Raw genomic sequence first — 18,035 nt, forward strand, 5'->3', positions numbered from 1 at the left:
AAATTAATTAAGAGAAAGAATTTGAGGTCCTGGGATGGGAATCATTGTAGAGCACTTTTAAATTATAGTGTCATGACTGGATATTGGAGTAAATTCTTTGATCTCCTTTCTCGTTAACAAGATGATATGATATTTTAAAGGCAATCATTCCATTTTGAAGGTCTGCTGACATCACCAACCATCAGAGCACAGTATGGAAATAAGATACCCACTTCTCTCTGCTTCCTCTTACTGATTTCATGCAATGACCTTGCAGTTATTAAATATAGGCCAACTTGCACTCTCAGACCTCAGGCAACCTCTTTTTTAAGTGATTGCTTACTCCCCAACATTTCTACTAAAATTTGATGCTTAAAGATCACTTAATGGAGGTAACCAATTTACCCCTGTCCCTTGGGTGGTCCCCCAGGGCAGTTTTTGCTGTTTCAATACAATTACAAAATGCTTCCAGGCTCTGTGAACTTGGTTATACAAGAAGGTTATGGCAACAAAGACTGTTTTCTTTGGAAAATTGTTACAAAGTGCTGACCTTCCTAAAGTATATAGCATTCTGAAAAGCCTGAAAGCCCAGATGCTTAACACTGTGAGAGACAGAGCCAAATTCTAGAACCAGAGGCATGAGTTAAAGTGCAGGATGCACTGAACCAAGACAAGCTAGAAGAGAACTTTCTTTCAGGAACATTTATTTCATGTCCTGTAGCCTGGATTCAAACAAAATTCCTTTGTTGACTCTCAAGTATGTTTAGGAGAATCTGACCTAGGAATGGCTTTGAGTCTCATACATGGATCAGAGAGTTGTAGCAAAACCAGGATGATTTTGAAGGATTGTAGTGAAAAGCAGGATCTCATTTAATGACTAGCTGCCTTCCTGTTACACATCAAGAGCATGATTCAAACAACTAAGTACACAATCCAGGCAAGACAACAAATAAGTAAGATAAAAGCACTGGTTACAGTCTCAGGCTTTGTGTATACTCATTACAGGGCATCCACATGGAAGCTACATGTTATTTACTGAAAAATGCATATTTCCTAATTTTGCAGACCCACGTGAGGAAGGGTGTTCTCTGGGGATGGGAAGGGGCTGAGAGGGGTGGGGAAGTTGGTGAGAATCCCCCTCCACCCACAGAAGCAATTACTGGGACAGAAACAGTATCCCCTTCTTCCCCCCTTCTCAAAGGCCAAACACTGTGGGATGCACCGAACACTGTTCAGATCCACAAGGATCTTCCATTTCTATTAAGTTGATTTAGTGCCATATAAGGAGGACATAAATGAGTAAGACCATAGGCCTTTCCTTGAGACCTGAGGGTTTCATAAAGCACCTTTTCAGAAACAAGTGGCCTCGGTAATGCTGCAAGCCTTAAGGCTACAAAGTCAGTATTTATGGTGTACTGATTTTGTCATACATGGATTTGGCTAGAATTTTAAAATGGATTGACAGTAATTTAATAAGTGGTTAAACTGTAACCATAGGACTAGAACTGCGTTCAGTTGTTCAACTGACTTAACTATTGCCTAATAGGCATTTAGGTTAATTTCTTTCTTGTATATTTTCCTACATTTTATCTTGTAGAATGTGAATTGCATCATCCTTCCTTGGTCATCTTTCTTGTATGGAGTGTTTGTGGGGCAAATCCCTAAGGCAGGGTTATGGAGGCAAAGCACATGACTACTTCCATAGTTCCTGGATGTATTTAGATAATCTAGTGTTAGAGAATAATAGAAAGCTTAGCAATCTTTTTGATGCTTCAATTTCCTCTTGAGTATAACTTCTACTGAAAAACAAAACAAATGTTGGTAAGAGAGCATTATAATTTTCATAGTTCTAGTGATACTCATCACCCCTACAAGAGAGGCTGAGCTCTCAAGGCACTTAGAGAATTGCAAAATAGATTGCTAAATACTTGTCTGTTCAATTATTAGACTTGTGAAAAGATCACAGAAGACTGGAAACTAATAAATATCATCCTTGTCAAAAGGCGAGACATTTTAACTTATTTTAATTGGAAATCAAATAATTTGGTACTGAAGTAGGGCATGATGTTAGAACATGCATAGTAATTTTGCTGCATATATATACAAATATGATATATTATACATATCACATAATGGTGATGTATATTTTTGTGTGGAATATATATTATTATGTGTATTATTTATTAGTATTATTATGTAATGGTAGGTCTAGGATCTTCTGGCATGTCACATAACATAGGGTCCTTTGCACCTCTGTTCCAGGTTGAGGTGGGCTGTTGGTGCTCTTTAAGAGCCAAGCACAAGGGCAGCCCCCTGCTGGGACAAGCCAGTTTTGTGGCAGAGGGAAAGAACAAGAGAGCTGATGGAACCAGGCAAGGCCTCTTGAACATCTGCTCAGACATGGCCCAGGTCCCACATCTGTGGGCAAGATGGCTGATGCTGTCACGGGAGGCACTCAGTCAAGTGATAACAGGATATATAACCTTCCTACAGCAAGCACAATTAAATATTTGGAAACACAAATGTAATCAAGCACCCTTTATTTATTTAATTCAACAAATATATTTTGAATACATCCTATGTGGTAGGCACTGCACTGAGATTCAGGGATTTAACTTTGATCTGAAGAGAGGTGTAGCTCCTACTCCAGGGGCGTTACATTCTAGAGTGGTATTTATAAAATCAATAAATTTTGCAAATAACTATATACTTATAATCATAACTCATGTTAAAATGCAGTAAAGAACATTAGAGAGGGCATGGTTTTTGTGTTAAAACATTTGGAAAACCGTCCATTGGGAGAGCTAAGAGACCGGGTCTATACGCTCTTAAAGACAAAAACAAGCACAAAGAAAGATGGCAAGTCCTGGGAAATAAAATTGGCCCAATGTAAGGAGGCACTGTGGAACAATTCTAAAGGTAGAATGGGATGCTTAAGAGGTAGTGAGCTTCCTATCACTTTAAGTGGTCAATGCCTTTTTGGTGATGCCATATAGGAAACTCTTGCTGTGGGACAAACAACTGAAATAGGTGTTTTAAAAATCTTTAGCACCTTAAGGTTATTTACAAATGTGCAAACTTTAAGTAAATAAAATAATTTATAAAGGAGCTCTCCATTAAAAAAAAAAAGTAAGGGGCTCCTGGGTGGCTCAGTCGGTTAAGCGTCCCACTTCGGCTCAGGTCATGATCTCACAGTTCATGAGTTCGAGCCCCGCGTTGCGTCGGGCTCTGTGCTGACAGCTCAGAGCCTGGAACCTGCTTCAGATTCTGTGTCCCCCTCTTTCTTTGCCCCTCCCTCCACTCCCACTCTCTCTCTCTCTCTCTCTCTCAAAAATGAATAAATGTTAAAAAAATAATTAAAAAAAAGAAGTAAAATCATACAATGCCTTGGAGTTTCTAGGTTAAAATGAAGTTGAGTCCCTTGTATCGAAAACTATATGGAGGAAAGCTACTGGATTTCATTTTCAAATGAACATTAAATTTAACATTTTTCTATTTTCAGAGGCTTCTAATCATTTCTGTACTTTTCTACCAAATAAGGAGATGTAAGCTAGATTAGAAAACATGAATAGTGTTTTTGAATAAGACATGTTTACAATTTGATGTTTTCAATGTTGTCTACCAAACTTGCCAAGGAAAACTCTTCTGAATTTTTTTTCATGATGAATGAGGACCCTGAGAATCCGATGCACCCCAATTTTCTGTAGAAAATAAACATGTCCACACTTGAACTTTTGAATATGTAACTCCATGTAATTTTACCGTGCAGAAGCTGGTACACGATGTGGTCATTTTGTGACACAAGCTTACTTTTGCAGCAATAACCCACGATCTGAAATGCACGTTTACTTCTTCATCTATTGATTTTTGTTTGAAAAAGATCATCTCAGACAGAGAAGAATAAAAATTCAGACATGCTCAGATCTTTGCCCAGTTCTTCCAAGAGCAATTCATTAGTGGAATGTAATTATACCTAACCTTATAGCCCACTGCAAATATGTGCATAATCTAACAAACTGACTATTCCAGCAACTTCACTGGACTATGAGATCACCAACAGCATACATATACAGCTTGTGGCCAAATTTGAAGGACTTCAATAGTTGAAGACACCGCAGAAGTTCACAGAATATATCATCTACACGTTCAGCGGGTTCTAACCACAGTACAGGATTTGCATTCTGATATGTGCTGGAGACATATGTGTAATGATGAGTGCACACACTGACTGTGCTCTCATTTACTACGTCCAGGCACTGCTCTCTGCATTAATGTGTATTAATCCCATTTGGTATAATAATGAGTCTATGTAGAAAGCACAATTAAATTCCCTGTTTTTACAGATACGAATGCTAAGGCATACACAGTTTAAATAGTTAGCCGACATTTACACTATTAGGAAATGGCAGAGCCCGGATATAGCATGGTAAAAACCATTTGGAGTTCCAGGGGAGAAAATCAAGTTTTAATGTTTTGCTCCTTTGCTTGCTGCTTATGACCTAACAGGCAAGTTGTAGAAACTCTCTCACATAGAGCACCTGACTTAGAGGGAGATTTCTACCCACCTGCCATTTTAAGACTTGTGAATTTTCAAACACCTCTTAAAATTACTAAGGAAAAGTTCAAAAGCAGTACTTCATAAGCACTTATAAAATGAAAAGTGACACAACTAAATTTCATAAGTCTTTTTGCTTCTTTAAAGAAGCGCCCAGTCAGGGTTTTGTGAATTCGAGCCCCATGTCAGGGTCTGAACAGGCAGCACGGAGCCTGCTTGGGATTCTCTCTCTCCAGATCTCTCTGCCCCTCCCCGACTCATGCTGTCTCTCTCTCTAAATAAATTAATAAACAAACAAGCAAAAAAAAAAATTTTGTAACAGTGAGTTACAAAAGTACTGTGCAAAGGACTCTGTAAATTGGATATCACCTTGCAAATGTTAGCTGTTATTGCTACCACTGTGCTTCTTGTTGAGGGGTTAATACTGATGAGACATGGTCAAATATTTTAATACCTTGCTATTATGTAAGCCTTTACTGGTCCAGTCTCAATTTCAGATTTTAATAAATGATATCATATATACGAACTAAAATCCAGAAAACGTTGTGAAGCATTTTCCATTAACTGAATAATGTATTTCTATTCCTTCTAAGCAACCAAATTCATCTACCCCATTAAAAGAGAAAGCTAGGAAATTGAACCTAAATCTCCTCCAAGCTTATATTCTGTCTTCTCCTCTGTCACTAGAACACAAGCTGCTATCATACCCCAATCATTATCTGAGTGATTTGACTTCAGGACTTAGTTTTGGATTCAGACAGACATGGAATCAAACCTACCTTGGCTATATATTAGCTGTGTGATCTACACAAACGAATTTATTTCCCTGACTCCCAATTTATTAACCTATAAAATAAGAACAAGAACACTGAATTCTCATGGATTATTAGGAATGTGAATGAAAAAATAGCATTGAGTAATAGGAACAAATTTTTTTTAATGTTTGTTTTTGAGAGAGACAGAGAACAAGTGGGGAGTGGGGACAGACAGACAGAGGGAGACACAGAATCCAAAGCAGGCTCCAGGCTCTGAGCTGTCAGCACAGAATCCGACATGGGGCTCAAACCCACAAACTGCAAGATCATGACCTGAGCAGAAGTTGGAAGCTTAACTGACTGAGCCACCCAGGGGCCCCAGGAATAAATTTGTAATCTGGTGCTTGAGATTGTCATTATTAAAGAATGTCATCCTTAAGGTGTCAATATGACATTCTAATTACTTTTTTTTCTGACCCAAATTAGAAGATCTCTTTAAAATGGCATATAAACCTTCCTACCTTCCTAAAATGTAAGATGAGAAACCATAACCATCAAGTTGACTGGTGGATGATGCTGACAATAGAGTATCTGTTATTTTTTTAGCTGGAAAAGTCAGTTCACTTACTCCCTTTACAAAAAGCATTAGAAAATAAGTATCATGACAATATATTATTCTAAATATGATATCTAAAAACAAATAAATAAATACAATATCTAGAATTAACTTATAATATTTGGATCTCAGTTCAGTCAGAAGCCTGAAATTTAAAGCCTAACAAATTTCCTAGGAGTTTGCATTTATTTAGTGAACAATGGGCTTTTTTTCTCTAAGGGCAAAAATAAATGTTCAGACAAATCTCACATAGATTCTAGGATTGATATCATGTCATACAGAATATTTATATGGAAATGGTGTTAGCTAGTTAAATTCATGGGAATTCAGAAAGAATTCTGCCAAATGCAAAATACTGAGTAACTCTCAAATACTCAAAATACTGAGTGCAGTTCATTCTTCTTGCCCCTAAATTTTAAAGGAGCAGTCTACAATGAGATTGAACTTAAGAGTCACCTGGAGAGTTTCTGAACCTCCCCAGAACCAGACCATACCCAAGACCACTCAGATCAGGCATCAGTGATCTTTAAAGTTCCTAGATGACTCCAATGTGTATCCAAGGCTGAGAATCTCTGTTTTAAGGCAATTTCGTCCTTGTTTTTGCCTCCAACCTGTTTTATGATAAGCACATGAGAAAAAAATTTGCGGGAAACCAAGGCAAAGCACTATTCAAGAGGAAACATCCCCAACTAAATATTTTAGAATCAGCCCTTTCAGAAAAGCTTATGTAAAATTCTAAAGGCATTAATTTTTTTCCAGAAGTAATTGGTGGATAGTAAGGGGGTTTCAACACAGATTTCACATGATGTCAGCATCACCCCATGTCACCACTTTAAAAGATGACGGAATCATCTGCTTCCATTTTTCTACTGATAAAAACCTCATGTCAGAAGTGGAGCCTGATGCCTTGAGCCTCATTTAGCCATAAACATGGGAAATGGCAGGCAATTCTGATGGAGGTTTAAGAAAACCCAAACCACTATGTACAGCTCTTTGGCCTCAATGCAAATAAACAAGGATTCATTTGTGCCCAGTTGGTATCTGATGGGCCCATTTTGGAATGCTCTCAAAATGTGTGCGGCACCAAGAAATGCAGCTGCCGCCAGTTAGCTCTGTCGGTTGGAGCGCAGTAACTAATGAGGCCAAGGTTGTGGGTTTGGCCAGTTTGAATTCCTCTGTTCCACGGCCACAGACTTTACCACTAGCCTCAGACAGCTGTCCACAAAATATGTGCCCTTGGCCACAAAGCAGAGTGGGTGAGAAAGTGCAGACAAACCAATTCAAATCTATCACCACAACTAGAAAAACAGCTCAGAGCACATGCCCAGCTGACTATAGATGTATTGCATCATCTTCATGCATGATGTACAACAAGCTACTCCAACCAGTTGTGATTTTATTGGCAGCCATTTCAGTGCTGTCTATGGGCGGTTGATATTCTGTATGTCCTGTGTATATGCTTTTAGAACAGGCTTAGAAGCAGTAGTTATAATTTTGTTGTAAATCTCACCAAAAACACATTTTACAAGAACAGAGGACAGACATTTCACCTTACTTAATCTTTTCCCTTCTCTCTTTTGTTTGGCTTTAGAGCTTAAATGGTCCCAAGACCACATTGTACAAATGAATCTCGACCTACTGACCGCTGGTAAGCTCAGGAGTTTCTTCTCCTTAGACCCTGATTTGGTTGCGTGCCTTCTTCCTTTACCTTTTTACAGGACTTTCTTCACTTTGGCACCTTAGTCTTCTGTCAGGTTGAATCATCTTCTGGACCAACTCAACTTTTATATGATGAGAGGAAATCTCACAAAGCAAATTACACATTGGTAAGTAATTTGCTAGTACTCGGGGTACTTATTTGTATTGGTTTACTGTTACTATTGTAAAGGCCACTTTAAATGAACATTTTTATATCATACAAATTGCATGGTTAGTGCTCCAGGGGAATATAGTCTGACTTATGCCAAAAGAAGGGGAGAATACACAGGCAATTTTTATATAGATATAAATAGCCACGTAAATATTATAATCCATTTTGACTTTTAAAGAAGTTTTAAAGAAGTTCAATACACACTCAGGCACACATACATATCTACTTCTAATATAATTTAAGAAATAAGAGCTATCTATAGTGATTTGGATAATACTCTTAAAAATGAGTGGAAAAACCCATGCTTTATGTTTTTTGTTAATGTGTATATTGGTCTAACTTTGCAAATTTCCACAATAAAACACAGATCATAAAAAAAGTAGGTTGAATTATTATTACTTATAATTCTAAATTAAGAGATAATGACCTTGTTATGAACATTAACTATAAAATGAATTGGATCTTATTCCTTTTGCCATTTTCCAGAATTGCATTTGTAAAACGTGAGGAAGTCCAATTAGACAGCCTATTTGTTATTATTCCTATTCTCCAAAGTTGCATTTCTTTTTTTTTTCCAAAGTTGCATTTCTACTGAACTTTGTAGTTTGGTTTTAATGGGAGAAATGCTAGTGATATTAAATGGAAAAAATGAGAATATGGGGTGAATATTAAGCTTGTGGATGGTTATATAACTTTAAAATAGATTGAGTATAAAATAATTTCAGGCTAGTAAAATTTTTAAGTCGTGGCAGACAGACGAGCGTGGCAAACAGACGAGCTTATCAAGAATGTACTCCCCATGATTCAATTTGTAATCTCTTATAGTCCCACTTTCCTTATTTAACATATGAACAAAATGTTATTGAGAAGCTAGTGCATGCAATAATTCTGTCATGTGCAGGAAATACAAGCTGATTACAAAAAGGTCTCTTCCCTCCAATTTAATATCCAAACAATATCCAATTTAAAACAGCATGCAGGGGCGCCTGGGTGGCGCAGTCGGTTAAGCGTCCGACTTCAGCCAGGTCACGATCTCGCGGTCCCTGAGTTCGAGCCCCGCATCGGGCTCTGGGCTGATGGCTCAGAGCCTGGAGCCTGTTTCCGATTCTGTGTCTCCCTCTCTCTCTGCCCCTCCCCCGTTCATGCTCTGTCTCTCTCTGTCCCAAAAATAAATAAACGTTGAAAGAAAAAAATTTAAAAAAATAAATAAATAAATAAAACAGCATGCAATTCACGGTGAGTTCTACAATAAAGGCATGTACAGGGGACAGTGGTGCCCCCAGGAGTACTACTGGTCTTTCCAGGGAGATGGAGTAAAGGCCCCGCAGACACAATTCTTGAAATATCATTTCTAACAATAAGTTGTAGGTAAGTATTGAAAGTTAGAGTCAAACTGTACAGCGGTTCGGAACCCACCGTGTTCTCATCCACAAACCTTGATTCAATCCTTGGCTCTGCTATACCCCCAGCTCTATGGTCTCTCCCATCTGTGCTGTGTTGTCACTCATTTTTCCAAAGTAATATTCTTTATAACCCTGGTTTCAATGACCATGTGTTCATAAATGATTTTCAAATCTACATCTCTCACCGATTTCCCTTTACTGAACTGCACACCATATATCTGATTACCCATTATACATTTCCACTTAAATATCCCTTAGACAAGTTAAGCTTAATTTGTCCAAAATGAAATTTATCACCATTCCCAATACACATGATTGTTTTCCTTTTCTTATTTTTTCTCCTCACTTGATAAATGAGTCTACCACACAACCAATCACACAAACAGGAGACCTGGGATCATTCCAGTAGTTTTCCTTCTTCATCCCTCACCACAGAGCTTTTCTCTGGATTCTGTCTCACTCATCTATCTAATATGTATACTTCTCTCCTTTCATACCACTTAAACCTTAGTTGATCTGTTTGGGGGCTGGGAAGGGGCAAAGGTAGATTGCTGCAATACCCTCTACTCTTCCACTTCTTAAGTCTTCTTTGTTCCTTGGTAGATACCTACAATAGCCTCCAAGTTTTCTGCCTCTGGTCTATTCTCATCTCCCATGTCTTCTCTTCACTGCTTCCAGAGTCATCCTTCTAAAACACTAATTTTATCATGTCATTCTTCAACTTACAATCCTTCTTATGTCCTTGCAGATGAAATTTGAACTACTTTCTAAGACCCTTTATAATTTTGCCCCCGACCTCTTCTCCAGCTTTGTCTCTTTATTACTCTTCCATTTCTTCCATTAAACACCTTTTCTCTGCCAAGGGAGAATTACTTACATTTCTCTAAATGTACTAGTCTCTTACATTCTAACCCTCTCTGTCTGCCCGTCTGTCTCTCCTCCACACAGACATAGATACACACACACACACACATGCACACACACACACTACACATTTCTGCACCTGCTGTTTCCTATAAGTGCACTGCAACCTGCTGTTTCCAAGTACGGTATTCTTCCCACACCCTTCTAAATGTGATGAACTCTTATCTGACCTTCATCACATAGGTCAATCTTCTGGGAAGCCTTTCTTGTTGGCTTCTCTCATTTCCTTTCTGAATCAACTGGGTTAAGTTCCCTTTGCCGTTCATACATGGCTGTAATTATTTCCTTTTCCAATTCCTCTGCCAGACATCAAGCAATTTAAATGCATCCCTGGTCTAAATATCTACAGCAATAAACATTGCACTCAGCACATAGCAATAACTTAATAAACATTTCCTGAAATGAAGTTCAAGACAACTCACTTGGTCACTGTATCTTTTTCAGATGAATTCTTCTCCTTCTAAGCCTCTTCCTTGGCTCACCTGCTGGCCCCCTCCTATCTTCTTCAGTGCCACCACATATCCCTCCTAAACAACCTTCTCTGCTGCAAGCTTCTTTCATGTTTGCTTTGTCTACAATAGTGCTTCTCACATGGGGATGGTTTTGTCCCTCAGGTGATACTGGGAAATATCTGGAGACATCTGTGATTGTCACAACTGAGATGGGGGTATGCTACTGGTACCTAGAGGATAGAGATCAAGGAAGCTGGTAAACATCCTACCATGCAGAGGACATCCTCCCACAATAAAGAATTAGCAGGTTCAGGGGCCCCTGGGTGGCTCAGTTGGTTAAGCACCTACTTCGGCTCAGGTCACCATATCACGCTTCATGCGTTCGAGCCCCATGTCAGGCTTGCTGCTGTCAGCACAGAGCCTGCTTCGGATCCTATGCAGCCCTCTCTCTCTCCCCCTCCCCTGCTTGTGCTCTCTTTCTCAAAAATAAAATAAAATTAATAAAATTAAAGAATTTTTTTCCAAAATTTTTTTTTTCTAAAAAAAAGAATGATCAGGTTCAAAATGTCAATAGTGCCAAGGCTGAGAAACACTGGCCTATAGTAGATGAATAAACAGGCCACCTATCAGTCTGCAGGTCTATGAAACATGGCTCTGTTTTCCACCCCTCTTTTTGCTGAAATGATTTGCAAGTAAAGAGAAGTAACTAGGGACAAAAAATATTAGATTTTATTTTTCAAATTAACCTTAGCCAACATGAATTTAGTAGGAAATTGGGCTACAGATTTACATGTTAAGTTGCCAAGTATTAAACCTGTCCTGGTTTCTTATTAAAAAAAAATTTTTTTTTAAGTTTATTTATTTTCAGAGAGACAGAGAAAGAGTGAGCAGGGGAGGGGCAGAGAGAGAGGGAGAAAGAGAGAGAATCCCAAGTAGGCTCTGCGCTGGCAGCACAGAGCCTGATGTGGGGCTTGAACTCATGAACTCATGAACAACCATGAGATCGTGACCTGAGCCTAAATCAAGAGTCGGACGCTTAATGCACTGAGCCAATCAGGCACCTCCTGGCTTCTTATTTAAGAAACAACACAATATCCTGCTTTAACTTGTGAGTGAGACAGTGGTGAGCGGCCTGTTCAACACTGTGAGGGGCAGTAAGAAACAAAGCATTAGGATATTGTGAAAATATGTTTGTTCTGGGAATGGTGTAGTTGTCAAAATTCACACTGCAAAAAAAGTTGGCACATGAAGTTTTGGGGTAAGAAATGTTACCCTGAAGAGGATTAAGCCTCCTGGGGCTTTTCCAGAGCATCAGTTTTATAACATCTGTTTTTAATTTCTGTATATTCTATTTCCCTGGAAACTTAAAAAAAACCTCCAAATTTAACATAAACTGACCCTTTTGTAGCTTATTTTTTTTAACAACTCCCAGATCATCATTGCTTTCAAATAGACTTTCAAAGATTTTTTTTCTTTTTCTGAATGACAATGAATTGTAATGTAACTTTCTAAAACCAGTTTCAAAAAGTTAAACTCCATTAATTCAAATTACTTCAGTTCCTAACTGATACTAATTTAGAAGTCATCACCCATGTAGGTAAACTCTATATAAGAGGAGCTTTTGAAATGGAAGGATTTAGTCATTTGAAATCTGAAAAAAAAAAATCTTGAAAGCTAAAAAATACCCATCAACTGATAATTCATTGCATCTTCATTGACAAGAATCTAAGTGACAAGATACCAGAAAGAAACCTGTAAAAATAAACAAGCATGAGGCACCTGGGTGGCTCAGTCAGTTAAGCATCTTGACTTCAGCTCAGGTCATGATCTCAGGGTTCAAGGGTTAGAGCTCCGCATCAGGCTCTCTGCTATCAGCACAGAGCCGCTTCGGATTCTCTGTCCCCCTCTGTCTTTGCCCCTCCTCCACTCATTCTTGCTCTCTCTCTCCCCTCCTCAAAAATAAATAAATATTTAATAAAAGATAATGAACAAGCAGGGATATCTAATATTAAAATAGTAATAGGCCTATGACTTTGTTTCAAAGTTCCCAAGTTTTTTGAAATATTAGTAAAAAATATGTTACTAACAATACTGCCCTCCTCCTCTGTTAGCAATTTCTCTGGCAAATGTTGATTTCTCATAACGATAGTACTGCCACTCCTCTCCCCCCTCCCTCCTACATTCTCACATGCCACTGATAGGCTGTCTGTCCAGTTACCTATGATTTTCAGAGATTGATAATGCCTACTGAAGAAACCATGTGTTTTCCACCAATCACCTTTTCTGTACCTAACAGAGAACTTCCCTGACTTTCTTGGTGCTACCGGGATTCTTGCTGGACTAGCCAATATTTTCATTTTATTCTACCTCTTTTCATGAAATAGTGAAATACTAACGATTTCAAAAAATTATTACTTTATTGATTTCATCATCAATAGGAGAAAGGACAGACTTACCATAGCTCATGGGGTTGGATGTATAATTTTCCTTAAATGGTCACATTCTCCTATTCTCTGGCACTCATAATTTATAAGAACCTGCTTAGAATACATGGTACTTCCCAATGGAAAAAAACAAACAAACAAAGCCAGTTTTGCACATAATTTCTGCTTTTATTACCTCCAAAATCACTTGGAGATATTGAGTTTAGATATATGCAACTAGCAAGAATTAAATATATATGGAAACTACCATTAGTGAGTTTCTAAATATTTCATCTAATATGAATTCAAAATCTTACAAGTCCTTGAGGCTAAAATCAGCAATGTATTCAAAGTTAGGATGAAACAGATGTTTAATCCTTCCACCAAGCTTCAGTTTCAGCATCCCACAAAAGATTATTGATTATGCTTTACAGATTTGTTACACCTTACTCTGTAAAAAAGATCAACTCTAAATTGAAATTTTGTCGTGCATCTTTATTTAAGGAAATCATTTGAGTTAAACTAATTTATACCCGCCATTATTATTAATTAATGAGATTTCACTATGTCTGTAATGATGAAATCTAATTCCTGGCAAAAGCAGGCTAGAAAGAGGCCCAACCAGACAGTTCACGGATCAGGATAGATTATGTGACTCTGATATCTATGTTTATGGGAGGTAGAAATGATAGCAAGTCCATGATTGTGGAGGTGGAAGTGAACTTAAAATGGCAAACCATGCCCAGAAAGATTATGTCCTACAAAAATACCTAGACTAAATCCAGGATATAAAATGGCAACAATCAACTGAGGAACCTGGGAGAGATGTTTTTATAGCAATGCTACATCTGCATAACTAAGGATGTTAAGAAAAGGAGTAAGAAGTTATACACACACACATACACACATGCACACACACATATATAATTATATATATATATGTATATATATATATATGTATATATATATATATAGTATAATTTTCAGTATATTTGCCAGAAAAGTGAGTATCTATGAGATAATACAAAAAAGTAGATAGGAGTCAAATGATCACAATAGGAATTTTTAGTTTTATTCCAACTAAATGGAAGTCATAATTCTTTTAAGCAAGAGACCACCATGATCTGGCTTACAATTTTAATAGAACAGTCTGTTTCCTATGGATAAAACAAATTGGGAGGGCATGTATATAAGCATGGAGATGTACAAAGCAGTTGTTCAGGTGAGAGACTAGAATGGTGGCAGTAGAAATAAGTGGAGAAAAACTCGTGGGTTTTAGGTATATTTTGGATAGATACGCAAGAACTTGTTGAAAGACTAATGTATCTGATGAAAGATGGTGAGAGAAAAGGAGTATTTTTAGCTTTCTGCCTTGCTTGCTTGCTTGAGTAGATGGGGATGGCATTAACTGAGATGTGGACGACTGGATGAGAAACAGATTTTGTAGGTTAGTACATTTTGGACATGATAACTTTGAGTCATTCATCACATAGACAGTTGTATATACAAATATGGAGCTCAGTGGATGATCTGGCCTAGAAATATCAACATAAAACAGGAAAATCATCAGTATTGATTGTATTTAAAGTCAAGAGGCTTGATGATATCACCTAGGCAAAGAGTATAAATGAAAAAAAAAAAAAAAAAGAACAGAACGCAGGAAAGAAAATTGAGGAACTCCAACATAAAAAGTCAAGGTTGAAGTAGATACAAGATGAATAGGATAAACTGAAAAGGAGATAAGGAGCCAGTGATGTCAAAAATGACAAGGAGAGTATTTTAAAGAGTTGTCTTTAAGTAGTTGACTGTGTATAACATCGCTGAGAAATCAAGGGAGATAAAGACTGAGATATGTCATTGGAATTGTCGTATGATGGTTTTGGTGACTTTGGAAAGAGATGCTTCAAAGGTGGTGGGATAAAAGTGAAAATAAAATGGCTCAGAATCTGAATGGGAGGTGAAGGTGTGGATATTATAAGTGTAGATCATTTATTTAAGAGGCTTTGCTGTGATGCTAAGCACAGAAATGGACAGCAGCTAGAAGAAAAAATGGCGTTAAAAGGAAGCTTTTTTAAATGTCTATTTATTTTTGAGACAGAGAGAGAGAGAGAGAGAGAGAGAGAGAGAGAGAATGAGCAGAGGAGGGACAAAGAGAGGAAAACACAGAATCCAAAGCAGACTCCAGGCTCTGAGCTATCAGCACAGAGCCCGACACAGGGCTCAAACCCACAAACCATGAGATCACGACCTGAGTTGAAGTTGGATGCCCAACCGACTGAGCCACCCAGATGCCCCAAGGAAGCTAATTTTTTAAGGGTGGAACAAATTAAAACATTTTAAATTATGATGGGAATAACTCAATAGAAAGGAAATACTGATGCTGCATAAAATACAAGAGATGATTATAGAGGCAAAATCCTTGTGAGAACAAGAAGTGATGGGATCCATTTCATTTGACAGGAGCATTTGCAAGTGATAACTTAAAATAAGACCAGTCAAACCATTTATATCATTTTATTCGATAATAATCACAATGATAAAGAAAGCAGAAACTTGGATCCAAAGAGGGTCAGAGTGTTCCAGGTAGGGGAACTTAGTGTATTCGCAAGCAAATATTACAATAATGAATCATGGAATTGGACAAAAGTGAAGACAGGAGGGAATGATAGTCATTGAAAAAGTGATGAAGTGAGTGGATTGGTTTAGAGGTCTCTCAATGTGGCAGAAGAATTGCTGCAACAAGCTGAAAATAAAGAAAATAGTGATCGGATTGGGAAATACTTGAAATCAGGATTTCAAACATGGTGCCCTTACTAGTGATAAAGTAACCCAGGGCATGGATTTGGGAGTGAGTGGCTAAGCCTACTGTAAAGATTGTAGCATGTGAGGCAGATAAGGAAATGATTGACTATTGTGATATATATCACTCCCTTGGATGCTAGAGTCATCAGGAATATGACAGGGCTGTAAGTAGAAAAGAGTATGAGAGCCCTCAGTCAGTGGGGGGGAGTGACCAGGGGCCTAGAGAGCAGCTATATGAAGTGCAAAGTTGGATGAAATGAAGGTTAAAAGACCTAGGGTTTTAGAAGGAGGAAGAAGGAAATGAAGTGGCTTCAAAGCAGCAATGGGCAGCAAGGGGTCATCTAACATAATGCCAGGTCCTGGGGAAACAAAAAATAGCCTCCATCTGAAAAGTCCTCAGGGGAAGCAGCTTAATCTGGTTTTAGTCAAGGCAAAACGGAGAAATAAAGATTTGGAAGAGGATGGGGATATAGGAGATGGTATTGATCACAGATGGGATGTTTCTGGGAGTATAGGAAAAGGATCTGGAAGGGGTGGGAGGCTGGAGGATGGGTCAGATTCAAGAATGACAATGGCAGCATTAGAGTAAGAAAAGGCAAGACTGCACACCCTGCAAGGCTCAGGATTCTTGAGCTGCCACAAGGAAAACCAAGAGGTGACATATGATGCTGTTAGTTCTGATAGCTAAATCACACAAAGGTAGCCCATGATGCCACAAGGACCTGGTCACCGTTACCTCCTGCAGTTCCAGATAGCCTAAGGATTTTAGGCCACATCAATTTTATATTACGTATTACAAAATTAAACAATTTTAAGTCAAGCATATCAGCTAGAAGCTAATTCGTGTTTTTTTCTTTCATATGTCACCCTTTATGAAAAATATTAAACCCTTCCCCTTCTTTGACAGGACAGAGGAAATTTTATTTTTTTTAATTTAGTCAGGGTTCAGACTCTGGTTTATATGTTTATCTCTCCTTGTTTTTATTTTCCCAGAGGAAACTACCTATACCCTACTTCTCTCCTCAAAAATTCTAATGTAGAAATGATATTCTCGTCACTTTTCTTTTATTAAGTCACCCTGAGAAGTGATTTAATACACTGATGCCATGCCAGTTATGTGGGTTTGGAATTGGGTATCTCTACAGTTTCATCAGTGATGCTATCCCAAGACTATTGATTCCTCTCAGGAAATTTAAATCTCTGAACAGCAACTGATGACACTAGGAAGAATTGCAGGGTCAGTAGTCCATGAGTTCATCAAATGTTCTAGTCAGAGCACTGGCTCGTTTTTCCCTCTAATGCAGATACCTTTTTACTCATCTGATATTAGGTGAGACATCCTATCTCAATGAACGACCCAGCTTCCCATTTGTGCACAGAATGTAGGGAAAAACCAATTTCCTCGAGGCTGTGACTCGCAGGCGTGGGGGATTTTATGACAAATGGTTGGCTCCAATGATCTCTCAAGAAAATCACTTGTCTCCACTCAGAAATCTCCTTTGTTTATTTCAAGATAGAGTGATGCGTCCCTTCAGTGAGTCTCTTCATTTGAATCAGCAGCAAATAGAAACTAACATCAAACCGTGTAGGTGGCGACATTGGAACTGGGTCTGAAGACATGGAAAGGAGCTCTGAAAATAGGGCAGGTTGACTTAGTGCCTGCAGACTAACAGGTGCCTTAAAAAAGATGACATATTCAGGAATGAACGGAATTTCAGTGTGGTCATAGCAAGCGGTACGTGTGTGCGTTTTGGGAAAGAGGAAAGATCTCTGAAAGCAGGAGTTACCACACAAAAAAAGTGAATTTTCCTATGTCAAGTCTATCACGTCAACTGGGTTGGCTTTTTAAAAAACGAGTCCATCATTTGATTATATTGACAAGTTGACTGAATGAGAATGACAAAACTCATTGAGAAGGAGGGTATTAAACATAGTTGCCTTAAGTCTATCATGACTCCTCTGCTTAGCATTAATCTCTTTGTGGAAACAAAGCAAGCAACACATTAGGCCTCTTTTGAGCTTTTGGCAATTTGCACGAACACTTCTTGCATTTAGTCTCTAAGTATCAACTAGGGATCTGAGCTGGGTAGATCTCTATAGTATATGCAAATGTTGTTACTGAATTGAGTAGTCAGTTCACATATGTGCCCCCCCCCCACATTATTAACTACATATATATCATTAATCAAGCTAATCATTTAACCTCTTATTTTAGTAGAATTCCTCTAATTGAATTTACAATAGATCATTATTTGA

Source organism: Leopardus geoffroyi, chromosome A1, assembly GCF_018350155.1.
Source record: "Leopardus geoffroyi isolate Oge1 chromosome A1, O.geoffroyi_Oge1_pat1.0, whole genome shotgun sequence".
NCBI lineage: Eukaryota > Metazoa > Chordata > Mammalia > Carnivora > Felidae > Leopardus > Leopardus geoffroyi.